Source organism: Lithobates pipiens, unplaced genomic scaffold, assembly GCF_037356315.1.
Source record: "Lithobates pipiens isolate NorthernLeopardFrog02 unplaced genomic scaffold, aLitPip1_a1.2 Scaffold_16, whole genome shotgun sequence".
NCBI classification, from domain to species: Eukaryota; Metazoa; Chordata; class Amphibia; order Anura; family Ranidae; genus Lithobates; species Lithobates pipiens.
Window position 1 is genome coordinate 221651639 of NW_027507748.1, and position 15009 is coordinate 221666647.

Below are 15009 nucleotides of genomic sequence, written 5' to 3' on the forward strand. Positions count from 1 at the left end.
TGACTTGGTTGTGACATATACCCCTAGAATACACATCCTGATTGCAGATACCGTATATACTCGAGTATAGGCCGACCCGAATATAAGCCGAGGCCCCCAATTTACCCCCAAAAAACTGGAAAACTTATTGACTCGTGTATAAGCCGAGGGTGAGACATGGCTGTCCATCCCTGTGTGTCCGTCCATCCCTGTGTGTGTGTCCGTCCATCCATCCCTGTGTGTGTGTCCATCCATCCATCCATCCATCCCTGTGTGTCCGTCCATCCATCCCTGTGTGTGTATGTGTGTGTGTGTGTGTGTGTGTGTGTGTGTGTATTCATCCATCCATCCATCCCTGTGTGTGTGTGTGTGTGTGTATCCATCCATCCATCCATCCCTGTGTGTGTGTGTGGTGTGTGTGTGTGTCCGTGCAGCCTTGTGTGTGTGTCCAGCCTACCTGTGTCCCAAGCCTCCGTCCCGAGCCGCCGTCGTCCCGAGCCTCCTCTGTCCCGTGCCTCCTCTGTCCCGTGCCTCCTCTGTCCCGTGCCTCCTCTGTCCCGTGCCTCCTCTGTCCCGTGCCTCCTCTGTCCCGTGCCTCCTCTGTCCCGTGCCTTCCGGTGTCCCGTGCCTCCTCTGTCCCGTGCCTCCTCCGTCCCGTGCCTCCTCCGTCCCGTGTCGTGCCGATGGATCGCCGCTCTTCTCGGCGGCCATTCTACGATTCAAAAGCTGCGCCTCCGTCCTCCGCCTGTGATAGGCGGAACACTCAATTTCCCAGCAGCCTGTGTTCCGCCTATCACGGACATCCTCTCATACTCGTCCGTAGTATGAGAATGAACGGATGTCCGTGATAGGCGGAACACTGACTGCTGGGAAATTCAGTGTTCCGCCTATCACAGGCGGAGGCGGAGAAGGAGGCGCGGCTTTTGAATTTTAATGTCCGCCGTCTGTCTGCTCGATACGCTGATCGAGCAGTCAGACAGCGGTGACTCGAGTATAAGCCGAGGGGGCACTTTCAGCCTCAAAAAAGAGGCTGAAAATCTCGGCTTATACTCGAGTATATACGGTACCCCTTAGCTAGTCTAAGGCCTCATTCACATGGGTGAACTACACCCATGTGAGGGACATGGTTGCCTGCATGGAGATGCACAGGTGTTTCATGCATCCCTGTGCAGATAAGCCCATTCTTGTCAATTAGGATGCATGCAGTGGCTGCACAACCGCTGATTAGTGTACTGTCTGCCCTCATATTGTAAAGCGCTACGCAAACTGTTGGCACTATATAAATCCTGAATAATAATAATTACAATTTGACATCTATGTGGGCACGTGTTCAGAGCCCTGAACAAAGACACGTGTGCATCCTTGTGTGGTCAAACATGGTCCTCACACAGGTGTACGCTGTGGTACACCCATGTGAACAAGGCCTAAAAAAGAAACATATTGAAGAATGGCAGTTTAAGTAGCATAAGAAAAGGTGTCCAACTTAAAAAAAAACTAAAAAAAAAAACTATTGTGCATTAAATTATTCAAACTTGCCAATCGCCTTTTTACCAGCAGAAGTAGAACTGTAGATACCTAAAGCTATATGAAGCTAGTCAAGGTATATAGCACTCCAAAGCAAATGCAAAAACAAGCTTGCCTTGGCTCATTAAAAAAAAAAAAAAAAAAAAAGACACCCCTCAGCTAAAACCTTATAATTTTTAATTGTCTAGTTATGGATAGAGAAAGGCAGGGGTAGGCAACCTTTCAGAGGTTGAGATCTACCTGGATAACATTGAGGAAATCAAAGGGGGGGGGGGGGGGGGTGTTGCCCTTTTACATATAAAAATAAAAGCTATCAAGCACCCAATAAAAACACATAGTGTTCGGTGTCCTCTGATCCCTTTTATATCATTCCCCATACAATAATGTCCTCTGCCGTGTGTGTGTATGTGTGTGTGTGTCCCCAAAGCAGTGTCCTTTGTCCTCTGCCCCCCCCCCCCCCCCCATACCATAACTTCTTGTCTGACATGGACAACAATAAGTTCTGGCAAGATCTGTATTTTCTCCCTGCCAGGAGTTATTTTTTTTTATTTTTTATTTTTTTTTCTTACTTTTAGACCTGTCTGCCACCAGACAAATAGACAGTGAAGTGAAAAGTGTTTTCCCTCACTTCTTATTCCCCTCTAAAAGACATAGTGTGTAAACTTTTTGCAGATGAGGATTTGAACAAAAATGAAAAAGTTTACAGTGGTGCTAACCTTCTAAACTGGAGAGAAGGAAAACATGTCAGATGTGTGAAGCGTTGCTTTTAGTCAGAATCCGTGGAATGATGACCCTCCTATTTCTGAGTCATTCTTACCAGTTTACCAGCCAGCGCAGTTTTAGCTGAATATTTGTAAAAGGAGAACTGGTGAAGACTTGGTAAACTCCATGATTGTGTGTTGTTAGAAGGCATTTATGCCAGGCATTCTCAACCTGGATTCCATGGAGCCTTGGGGTTCCTCCAGAGATTGCTAGGGGTTCCTTGAACAATAAGCCGTTTCTGCCTCATAAGTAGCCACAAACACCACTGATCTTTTTATCTATATGTAAGTGGGGGATTCTTCCTAATGACCACAAATGCGAGGAGCATTTCCCTCAGTGACTATCAAACTTCTGTAATGTGAGCTTTAGATACAGCAGTTCTGTACCAGAAAGTTATTTCAAGGCTTCCTCCATGATAAAAAGGTTGATGGGTTATTAAAAGGAGAACATCCAACTATAGTCTGCCTTTGTTATGGTTTACGTACATTTTAAATCTAACAATTATTTGCTATATTTTGGTCTTTGAAATATCATTGAAAGTGTTTAGTTACATCTGCTTTATTATTATTATTATACAGGATTTATATAGCGCCGACAGTTTACGCAGCGCTTTACAACATTAGGGCAGACAGTACAAACACAATACAATTCTATACAGGGGAGAATCTGAAGGCCCTGCTCGTAGAGCTTACAATCTAGGAGGGAGGGTCAAGTTATACAAAAGGGTAATAGCTGTAGGGATGAGCTAATGGAGAAAATAGTGCAGTTGTATTATTGTTATACAGCGCAGACAGTTTGATAAGTACAAAAAACAACAACAACCTGTTAATCATTTCAGAGCTGCCCTGTTTCCTTTGTATGCTCAAAGTGGTGTTGCACACAAAAAAATAAAATAAGAAAAGATTAAAATTCCTAAAAAAAAATTATTTGGAAATTTTAACTTGCCTCTAAATGCCTGTTGCTAGGGGGTCCCTTGTAGTCTGCCTCCTTCAGTGCCTGGGCTGGTGACATCACTTCCCCTCGGCACAGGAAGGGCTGAGCTCTGCCCCCTCCCTCCTGTCAGTCATCTGGGACTCCCAGATGACTGCGTGGCCAATCGCGGCGCCGCTCGCGCATGCGCAGTGGGTGCCCGGCTATGAAGCCACAGCCAGGTGCCCACAGTTGCAATGCTGGCACCGCCCAGCGGAGGGGGCGACCGGAGCTTTAACCCCCCCTCCCCTCCCCTCCCACATCGCTGGACCCTGGGACAGGTAAGTGTCCAATTATTAAAAGCTAGCAGCTGCAGTATTTGTAGCTGCTGACTTATTTTTTCAAATGGAAACTCCTCTTTTTTACCCTCCTAGTTCTTAACTTGGACTACAGAATAATCTGTGTCCTATATAGTAGCCATGAAGACAATGGGAGTCCTTAACCACTTCAGCCCCAGACCATTTTGCTGGTCAAAGACCAGACCACTTTTTGCGATTCGGCACTGCGTCGCTTTAACTGACAATTACGCGATCATGCGACATGGCTCCCAAACAAAATTGGCATCCTTTCCCCCCCCCCCCCCCCCCCACAAATAGAGCTTTCTTTTGGTGGTATTTGATCACCTCTGCGCTTTTTATTTTTTCCGCTATAAACAAAAATAGAGCGACAATTTTGAAAAAAAACGCATTATTTTTTACTTTTTGTTATAATAAATATCCCCCAAAAATATATTAAAAAAACACACATTTTTTTCCCCTCAGTTTAGCCCTATACGTATTCTTCTACATATTTTTGATAAAAAAAATCACAATAAGCGATTATTGATTGGTTTGCGCAAAAGTTATAGCATTTACAAAATGGGGGATAGTTTTATGGCATTTTTATTAATAATTTTTTTTTTTTTACTAGTAATGACGGCGATCAGCGTTTTTTTTTTTTTTTTTTAATATTGTGACTGCAACATTATGGCGGACACATCAGACATTTTTGACACATTTTTGTGACCATTGTCATTTATACAGCAATCACTGCTATATAAATGCAGTGATTCCTGTGTAAATGACACTGGCAGTGAAGGGGTTAACCAGTGGGTGGCAGTGTAGGGGTGTGTTACTAACTGTGGGGGGCTGGGCTTTCATTTAGTGAACACTGATCTCTGCTCCAATCACATGAAGCAGAGATCAGCGCCACTAGTTGCTAGGCAGAATGGGGAAATGCTGTTTACAACGGCATTTCTTCATTCAGCCGCCCCGTGAGATGATCGCGGGTATGCCCTCGGCGATCGAGTCCACGGGACCCGCGACCAGACTCACGGGGGTCCCGACCGGCGCGCTCGCGATGGCAGGGCAGCATTAAAGATTGGACGTACCTGTACGCCAATATGCCTGCCCGTGCCATTCTGCCGACGTACATTGGCGTGCGCTGGTCGGGAACTGGTTAAAGTAATAAAGTGTTTGTAATTTTTAAAGAGAAAAAAAAAAAACATGTTATACTTACCACCTCTGTGCAGTTGGTTTTACATAGAGCAGCCCAGACCCCCTCTTCTCGTGTCCCTCTTTGGCACTCCTGGCCCCTCCTTCCTGTTGAGAGCCCCCACAGCAAGCAGCTTGCTGTGGGGGCACCTAAGCCCAGCAGCAGCTCCTTGTGTCCATTCGCCCCCTCTCTCAAGATTGGCTGAGGCACAGCAGCAGCACCATTTGCTCCTGCTGCTGTCAAAACCAATCAGGGGAGAGTCCCAGATGGCCAAAACACTCATGCACATCGCTGGATAGAGATGGTCTCTGGTAAGTATTGGGGGGGGGGGGGGGGCTGCTTCACACAGAAGAGTTTTTATCTTAATGTATTCTATGCATTATAAGTAGTTTAGCAGGAGACAACTGGGCAGGGCTGACACCACTCAATCTGCTCAAAGACAGCTGCTTTAAAGTTAGGGATTGAGGTTCATTTTGTGACAAAAGCTTATTCCTAACAGGTTCGCTTTAAACTGACTACAACTGTTCTCTATTATTGATTGATATGTGAGTAAAGTATGCCTAGAAATGACCAGTGGTTCACAGAGAAAAGAAAACCTAATCCTTTTTTCTGTGCACTTGCTGATGAATATGTTGCATGACTGCAGGAAAAAAGTGGCAGCAACTTGCCATTAGTTATGAAGATCGATCAATGTCGTGGCGGGGCGAGCCTATGGCCAACTTCAAGTTTGTATTGTATTTTGTTGCAATAGACACATTAGGAGATCGTGCCGAGTCTTGTTTTATGGCTAGCATTATGTATATTTTACCAATTGTCTAGACTTGTCCAAACACTAAGCTAGGCATTTCTTTTCTGAAATGTCCTGTCACTTTTATACAGCTTTAACACAAGGTAAACCTGAAATGATATGACATAGTTATTATACCTCTTGGCTTGTAATTAATAAACCTCAATATCACTTTTTTTTTTTTTTTTAAGCCGCTTTCATGAGGTAATTGGTCAATGCTTTGCAATTAAATTAAAATCCCCAGCAACAGTTCATGGCTTTTATCTACCCAAGCATTGGTGGTTTAAATTGTTTCATCATTGACCCCACATCTCTCCATAAAGAGGAACTGTCACGCACCATTCCAATCAAAGGATGTTTAGATTTCTTCTCATGTGAATAAAAGTGGTCAGAAATAAATATAGGGAAAGTGTTTTTTTTTTAAAGCGCCTTGTCCTAGTGTGCTCGTACACAAACGCATACGTATGTCGCGCCCACATGTAAACTGCGTTCAAACCACACATGTGAAGTATCTCCACGAACGTTAGCGGGGGAGTAACAATTCTAGCCCAAGACCCCCTCTGTAACTCTAAACAGGTAACCTGTAAAAAATTGTAAATCTTGGCCTATGGAGATTTTTAAGTACCAAAGTTTGGTGCCATTCCATCAGTGTACGCAATTTTAGAGTGTGACATGTTGGGTATCTACTCGGCGTAACATCATCTTTCACATTACAAAAAAAAAAATTGGGCTAACTTCACTGTTTGTGTGTGTGTGTGTGTGTGTGTGTGTGTGTGTGTGTGTGTGTGTGTGTGTGTGTGTGTGTGTGTGTGTGTGTGTGGTGTTTTTTTTATTTTTTTATTTTTTTCATGACTGTTTCAACACCCCCCCCCCAAAAAAAAACGCATTTGAAAAATCGCTGCACAAGTACCGTGTGACATAAAAGGTTGCAACGGCCGCCATTTTATTCTCTATGGTACATGTAGGCGACGTGCCAGAATTGGCCCGGATTGGAAATGGTTAAGATGCAGCAGGAGAGATGGAGAAGGCATAGATCCACACAACACCTAAAAGAAGCAGGAAGATACATGCACTGCACGCGCTCCTATGTACAGATTACTTTCAAGCAGCCTCTCAGAAGAACCGTTTGCAGCAAAGTAGTGACATTACTTAATCTCACTCTGAATCCCATTAAAATTACAATACAGTAAAACCTTGGATCGCGAGTAACTTGGTCTGAGAGTGTTTTGCAAGACAAGCAATTTAAAAAAAATATTTGACTTGATAAATGAGGAATGTCTTAACCACTTCAGCCCCGGACCAATAAACACCTTAAGGACCAGAGGTCTTTTTCCAATTTCGCACTGCGCTGCTTTAACTGGTAATTGCGCGGTCATGCAATATTGCACCCAAACGAAATTTGCGTCCTTTTCTTCCCACAAAAAGAGCTTTCTTTTGATGGTATTTGATTGCCTCTGCGATTTTTTTTTTTTTTTTTTTTTTTTTTTTTTTTTTGCGATATAAATGGAAAAAGAGCGAAAATTTTGAAAAAAAAAAAGATATTTTCTTCTTTTTGTTATAAGAAAAATTGAATAAACTAAATTTTAGTCATACATTGAGGGCAAAATTTATTCAGCCACATGTCTTTAGTAAAAAAAATGTCAATAAGCGTATATTTTTTGGTTTGCGCAAAAGTTATAGCGTCTACAAACTAGAGTACATTTTCTGGAATTTACACAGCTTTTAATTTATGACTGCCGATCTCATTTCTTGAGGTGCTAAAATGGCAGGGCAGTACAAATCCCCCCCAAATGACCCCATTTTGGAAAGTAGACACCCCAAGGAAATTGCTGATGGGTATGTTGAGCCCATTGAATATTTATTTTTTTTGTCCTAAGGGATTGAATAATGACAAAAAAAAAAAAATTTTTTTTTTTACAAAAAGTTGTCACTAAATGATATATTGCTCACACATGCCATGGTTATATGTGGAATTGCACCCCAAAATATATTCCGCTACTTCTCCCGAGTATGGGGATACCACATGTGTGGGACTTTTTGGGAGTCTAGTCGCGCACGGCACCCCGAAAACCAATCACCACCTTCAGGATTTCTAAGGGTGCAAATTTTTGATTTAACTCCTCACTACCTATCACAGTTTCGAAGGCCATAAAATGCCAAAATAGCACAAAACCCCCCCCAAATGACCCCATTTTGGAAAGTAGACACCCCAAGCTATTTACTGAGAGGCATGTGGAGTCCATGGAATATTTTATATTTTGCCAAAAGTTGCGGGAAGATTACAAACTTTTTTTTTTTTTTGCACAAAGTTGTCACTAAATGATATATTGCTCACACATGCTATGGGCAGAAGTCAAATTACACCCCAAAATAAATTCTGCTGCTTCTCCCGAGTACGGGGATACCACATGTGGGGGACTTTTTGGGAGCCTAGCCACGTACGGGACCCCGAAAACCAAGCACTGCCTTCCGGATTTAAATATAAAATGCTACCAAAAAACCTGTTAGCGATGGCAGGGATCAGGCCTGACTCTGCGATCGCTGCAGTTATGTGTTTAGTGTTTTGTAAGTGACAGTGATCGATCGATACTGCACTTGGGTGGGCTGGGCAGAGGGGCAAAACGCAGGTGCTAGCAGGTATCTGGGCTGATCCCGCTAACAATGCGTTTTTTTGGAACCCTAAACTGCTGGGGACGCTAGTATAGATCTGATCAGATCAGATATTGATCTGTTCAGATTCTATAGCACTACGGGAGGTGTATGCTTTGCGTGTGGGTGTTAGCGGTACTGGCACTAACCTAGCGCTGCCTGGGGCGACGCAGACCCTGACCCTAAAACCTAATTGATATCACCCGCCGGGTGATCAGGGGGTTAAACCTTTATTGGGTAATAAATGGTGGGTGCCCTGATGCTATAAAAAACAAACTAACTAACCAGAGTCACCCGTAACACTTATACGGTGATCAGTGGTGAAAGGGTTAACTAGGGGCAATCAGGGGGTTCAAATTTTTATTAGGTAGTATATGGGGGTCCCTGGCGCTATATAAAAACCTGACGGGGAACCTAAATAACTAACTGGCTAACCAGCGTCACCAGTGACACTTATACTGTGATCGCTGGTGAAAGGGGGTGAAAGGGTTAACTAGCAGCAATCAGGGGGTTAAAACCATTATTGGGTAGTATATCGGGGTACCTAGCGCTATAAAAACCTGGCGGTGAACCTAAAAAAATAACTAGCTACCTAGCGACACTAGCGACACTGATGCAGCAATCAGAAAAATGATCGCTTAGTGACACTGGCAAAAGGGGGTGACAGGGTTAACTAGCGGCAATCAGGGGGTTAAAACCATTATTGGGTAGTATATCGGGGTACCTAGCGCTATAAAAACCTGGCGGTGAACCTAAAAGAATAACTAGCTACCTAGCGACACTGATGCAGCGATCAGAAAAATGATCGCTTAGTGACACTGGCAAAAGGGGGTGAAAGGGTTAACTCTAGGGGCAATCAGGGGGGTTAAATCTTTATTGGGGGGTGATAGGGGGCTACCCTGGACCTAACACTAACTGTCCTGACAGTTTTTTTACTGTCACAACTGACACTGAATGCATTGATCAGTAAAGAAATGATCAATGCAATCAGTGACACTGTGACTGGGGGGGGGGGGGGGGGGATCGGGGGGGGGGGGGGTTTGTGTGCCTGTGTGTACCTACATGTCAGTGTAGTGTTGGTGCACACTTACTATTAGTCTTCTCCTCGTAGTCCGGTCAAAAAGACCGCCCCGAGGAGAATGACATCACTTCCTCCTTCCTGTGTAAACAATACACAGTGGGAGGAAGCTTCTCATTGGCCAGGAGCGATCCAGAGGGGGTGGCCGAAAACGAACGGCCATCCCCTCATCACGGAGCGCTCCTGGAGGGAACCGGACCGTCGTATCCAACGGGAGGGGGTCCGATAGGACCCCCCACCTGCTGGAAGGCAATCACGTACATTTACGTGATTGTGCCTGCCTGTGCCATTGTGCTGACGTACATTGGCAATACGGCGGTCCTGAAGTGGTTAATATAAGTAGCGTCATGTTACAACTGAGTATAAAGGAGAGGAGGCGCCTCTAAGTGTAGCAATATGGTTACATTTAAAGAGGAGCTGCACAAAAAAAAAAAATATTAAAAGCCAGCAGCTACTAATATTGCAGCTGCTGACTTTTAATAATATCACACTTACCTGTCCCAGGTTCCAGCGATGTCGGCGGCAGATGACGAGCAAACGCTCGTCTCGCTGCAGCCACCGCCGCCATCCTCTGTCAGGGAATCTGGAAGTGAAGCAAGCGGGCTTCAGTGCCCGGTTCCCTACTGCGCATGCGCGAGTCGCGCTGCGCTGGTTCCCCGCTGTGTCTCTGGGAACTGTGTGTTTCCCAGAACACAATGGGGGGGGCGGAGCCATGCGGCGGTGGGCGGAGCCATGCGGCGGTCTGGCCGGAAGTGGGTGCAGTTACCTGGATTATCCAGGTAACTGCACCCCCCCTCCCCCCCGAAAGGTGCCGATTGTGGCACCGGAGGGGGGAGGGATAATACTAGCGGAACTTCCCCTTTAGGGTGAAGAACCACTTTAATGAAGGTACAACATTTGGCAACTCACATGCTTGATGATTAAAAGAGGCACATCTAAGTACAGTATGCAGGCATCTGGGGTAAAGCTGTCCACATAGACTGTCCTCTGCACCGCCATCAGCGTCATTCCATTGTCTCCAGACATTTGGCTGTGTGTATGTACCCTGTTTAACTGACACTTTGTGGAAACTGACTAACTGCCACATCACCAGTGACACTAATACAGTGGTCAGTGCTAATAATATGCACCATCGCTGTATTAATGACACTGGATGTGAAGGGGTTAAATGTGTGCCTAACAATGTGCAATGTGTCCTGCTTTTTTTTTTTTTTTTTTTTTTAAACTACAGATCAATTTATTTATTTTCCCTGCTTTCCCTCCTGTAAAGGGCCCTGTATTGATTGCTAACACAGGGATGTGGGCTGTGATTTGACACAGTGAATCAGCATGTCCCGGCCATGAATCATTGGCTGTGATCTGCTGACAGTCTCCTGCTGTGTCAACTCACAGGGGAGTAGATGGGTGGGGACATGCGCCCAAAAAACATACTGCGATGGGATGGCAACTAGAGTTGTACATCGCTGACTATGTACTGTGACGGGTCAGCAAGTGGTTAAAGAGGAGCTGCACCTTTAAAAAAAAAAATATTAAAAGCCAGCATCTACAAATATTGCAGCTGTTGACTTTTAATAACTGGACACTTACCTGTTCCAGGGTCCAGCAATGTCGGCAGCAGATGACGAGCAATCGCTTGTCTCTCCGCTGCCCCCACCACCATCCTCTCTCAGGGAATCGGGAAGTGAAGCGCTGCGGCTTCACTGCCCGGTTCCCTACTGCGCATGTCACGCTGCGCATCTCCACTGGTTCCCGCTGTGTCCTGGGAACTGTTTCCCAGAACACAATGGGGGGGGGGGGGGGCGCATCTGCGGCTAGCTACTGCTAGCTTGTCCCGGAAGTGGGTGCAGATACCTGGATTATCCAGGTATCTGCACTCCCCCCTGAAAGGTGCCAATTGTGGCAACGGAGGGGGGGAGGGATTAGATGAGCGGACCTTCCACTTTAGGGTGGAGGTCCGCTTTAATTACCAATGGTATTTGTAATATGCAGCATTGAGGGGTTAATGTATTGCCACTGGTCACTGATGTAATAATGACCAGTGGCAGTTAATTAACCCCCTTTTGTGCTGCATTAGTGTCACCAGTGTTAACATTGACCGGGGACAGATGCAGCATTGGACCAAGGCTGCATCCACCTAGGTAAATATGATTCTGTTAAAAAAAACTCAGATCTCGATTCAACCCCCCCCCCCCCCCCCCCCTCGCGATGTTAAAGGAGTTGTAAAGGCAGATGTTTTTTTTTAATCTTAATGTATTCTATGCATTGTCCATGTGGAAAGGGAATCTAGTGGGCGTGGTTCTATAAATATAAGTCAGCTGCTGCACCTGCAGGGCTCTAATGAGGAAAGTGGCAGTGTGTGCATCCCCTTTTAGATGTGATTTTTTTTTTTTATTTCTATTTTTTATTGGGAATATTTGACCAAAAATGACATTTTTGTTGCAGGGAAATCCATAAATCGAACCCATAGTTTGTAGACACTATAACATTTGCACAAACCAATCAATATACGCTGCTTGGGATTTCTTTTACCAAAAACATGTATCAGATTGCATATTGGCCTAAAATGATGAAGAAATTTAGATTTTTCCTTTTTTTAATTTTTTTGTATGTTTGGGGGTTTGAAGTAATTTTCTAGCAAAAAATACTGATTTTTGACTTGTAAGAAACAAGTGTCAGAAAAAGGTTGTCTTTTAAAGCGGAGGTCCCCGGGAAAGAAAAAAAAATATTAAAAGCCAGCAGCTACAAATATTGCAGCTGCTGACTTTTAATATATGGATATTTACCTGTCCAGGGAGCCTGCGATGTCGGCAGCTGAAGCCGATCTGTCAGTCGGCTCTCGGCTGCTGCCATCGCCATCCTCAGTAAGGGAATCGGGAAGTGAAGCCGTGCAGCTTCACTTCCTGGTTCCTTACAGTGCATGTCCTCGCTGGTACCTGGTCTCCCAGAAGACAGTGGGGGGAGGAAAGAGTAGGCGCTAGAAGTGGCGTAGATCACCACGGCATTCGCGGTGACCTATGCTAGGAAGTGGGAGCAAATAACTGTATTAGGCTGGATTCACACCTATGCATTTTTAGTGCTTTTTGCATTTTGCAGATTTGCTCTACAGAACGTGTTCCATAGGAAATCATGGTAAATTGACTGTAGTGCAAAAAGCACTAAAACTGCATAGGTGTGAATCCAGCCTTAGACAGGTATTTGCTCCCTCCTCCCCCCGAAAGGTGGCTAATGTGACACCGGAGGGGGGATTCCAAAAAGTGGAAATTCCATTTTTTTGTGTGGAACTCCACTTTAAGTGGTTAAACTGTCCTCATTTGCAGATCAAAGTTCATGATCTAAAAGAACCAAAATGATGCATTGTCTTTTTATCTCTCTGGTGCGATAAACTTTGCCAGTTTTATTTTATTTTTTTTGATAGCTCTGAGCAGAGAACTGCTCTGTGCTTGTTACATAGAATTGAGGAAATGCTGGATTAAGATCGTGAGGTGGGTTGACTCGAATGCGTTTTCTATTTTTTTTTTTTTTTTATTGTGCAAAAATACTTTTATTTTTTTTAATAGATCAAATACCACCAAAAGAGAGCTCTATTTGTGGGGGGGGGAAAGGACATCAATTTTGAGTACAGCATCCCAATTAAAGTAACGCAGTGCCGTATCACAAAAAATGGTCATGGGGGGGGGGGGGGGTAAACCTTTCCGGAGCTGAAGTGGTTAATAACAGAACACCTCTATCCTTGAGGGGTAGGACTGCAGTATAACTTTAGCACTGGAGATTCAGAATCTTACATATGCCCATTCCTGACTGGTTCTGTTTTATATTTGACATTACAAGAATTGCAGATAAGGTTGCATTACCAGCTAACTTCACATCTAATCTGTACAATGCAAATAATGCTGTAGCCTGGCATTACCCTTGTTTATTTCCAGTATCTTTCACCTTTCTTTATGGTGTAACCATTCAAGGATAAAGTAATTTTTCAGAATTATTATTCATATGAGGTGTAAGGCTGGATTCACACCTATGCAGTTTTAGTGCTTTTTGCATTTTGCAGATTTGCACTACAGTCCATTTACCATGGTTTCCTATGGAACACGTTCTGTAGTGCAAATCTGCAAAATGCAAAAAGCACTAAAAATGCATAGGTGTGACTCCAGCCTAACTGTGTGTAACTATTATGGTCATGGCAAGTACCGTATATACTCGAGTATAGGCCGACCCGAATATAAGCCGAGGCCCCCAATTTACCCCCAAAAAACTGGAAAACTTATTGACTCGTGTATAAGCCGAGGGTGAGACATGGCTGTCCATCCCTGTGTGTCCGTCCATCCCTGTGTGTGTGTCCGTCCATCCATCCCTGTGTGTGTGTCCATCCATCCATCCATCCATCCATCCATCCCTGTGTGTGTGTCCGTCCATCCATCCCTGTGTGTGTATCCATCCATCCATCCATCCCTGTGTGTGTGTCCATCCATCCATCCATCCATCCATCCATCCCTGTGTGTGTGTCCGTCCATCCATCCCTGTGTGTGTATCCATCCATCCATCCATCCCTGTGTGTGTGTGTGTGTGTGTATTCATCCATCCCTGTGTGTGTGTGTGTGTGTGTGTATTCATCCATCCATCCATCCATCCCTGTGTGTGTGTGTGTGTGTGTGTGTGTGTGTGTGTGTGTGTGTGTGTATCCATCCATCCATCCATCCCTGTGTGTGTGTGTATCCATCCATCCATCCATCCCTGTGTGTGTGTGTGTGTGTGTGTGTGTGTGTGTGTCCGTGCAGCCTTGTGTGTGTGTCCAGCCTACCTGTGTCCCAAGCCTCCGTCCCGAGCCGCCGTCGTCCCGAGCCTCCTCTGTCCCGTGCCTCCTCTGTCCCGTGCCTCCTCTGTCCCGTGCCTCCTCTGTCCCGTGCCTCCTCTGTCCCGTGCCTCCTCTGTCCCGTGCCTCCTCTGTCCCGTGCCTCCTCTGTCCCGTGCCTCCTCTGTCCCGTGCCTCCTCTGTCCCGTGCCTCCTCCGTCCCGTGTCGTGCCGATGGATCGCCGCTCCAGGATCGCCGCTCTTCTCGGCGGCCATTCTACAATTCAAAAGCCGCGCCTCCTTCTCCGCCTCCGCCTGTGATAGGCGGAACACTCAATTTCCCAGCAGCCTGTGTTCCGCCTATCACGGACATCCTCTCATACTCGTCCGTAGTATGAGAATGAACGGATGTCCGTGATAGGCGGAACACTGACTGCTGGGAAATTCAGTGTTCCGCCTATCACAGGCGGAGGCGGAGAAGGAGGCGCGGCTTTTGAATTTTAATGTCCGCCGTTTGTCTGCTCGATACGCTGATCGAGCAGTCAGACAGCGGTGACTCGAGTATAAGCCGAGGGGGCACTTTCAGCCTCAAAAAAGAGGCTGAAAATCTCGGCTTATACTCGAGTATATACGGTATCTCTAAAATCCATCTCTGATGAAAGTGTTTTTGTTTGCTTAGGACCAATAGGCCTTTTGAAATCTTAAAGGGGTTGTAAAGTAAAAATTTTTATTTTTTTAAAATAACAAACATGTCATACTTACCTCCACTGTGCAGCTCGTTTTGCACAGAGTGGCCCCGAACCTGCTCTTCTGGGGTCCCTCGGCGGCTGTCTCTGCTTCCTCCCACAGGTGCTTCTCACGTTAATGCGAGCTCCCTCGCATTGGTGAGAAGCACTGCGGGTGCGCTCCCGTGATACAGCCGGCGGCTATAGCCGCTCGCTGTATCACAAGGCCCCGCCCCCCGGCGCGCTGCGTCATTGGATGTGATTGACAGCAGCG

The 15009-nt window shown here is 45.5% G+C and overlaps 1 protein-coding gene across 3 annotated transcripts in view; it reads left to right on the forward strand.

Annotated features, from left to right (window-relative positions):
• MYO19 (myosin XIX) overlaps positions 1–15009 on the forward strand; it is a 119633-nt gene that overhangs the window by 5726 nt on the left and 98898 nt on the right. The gene's annotated exons all lie outside the window — the stretch shown is intronic.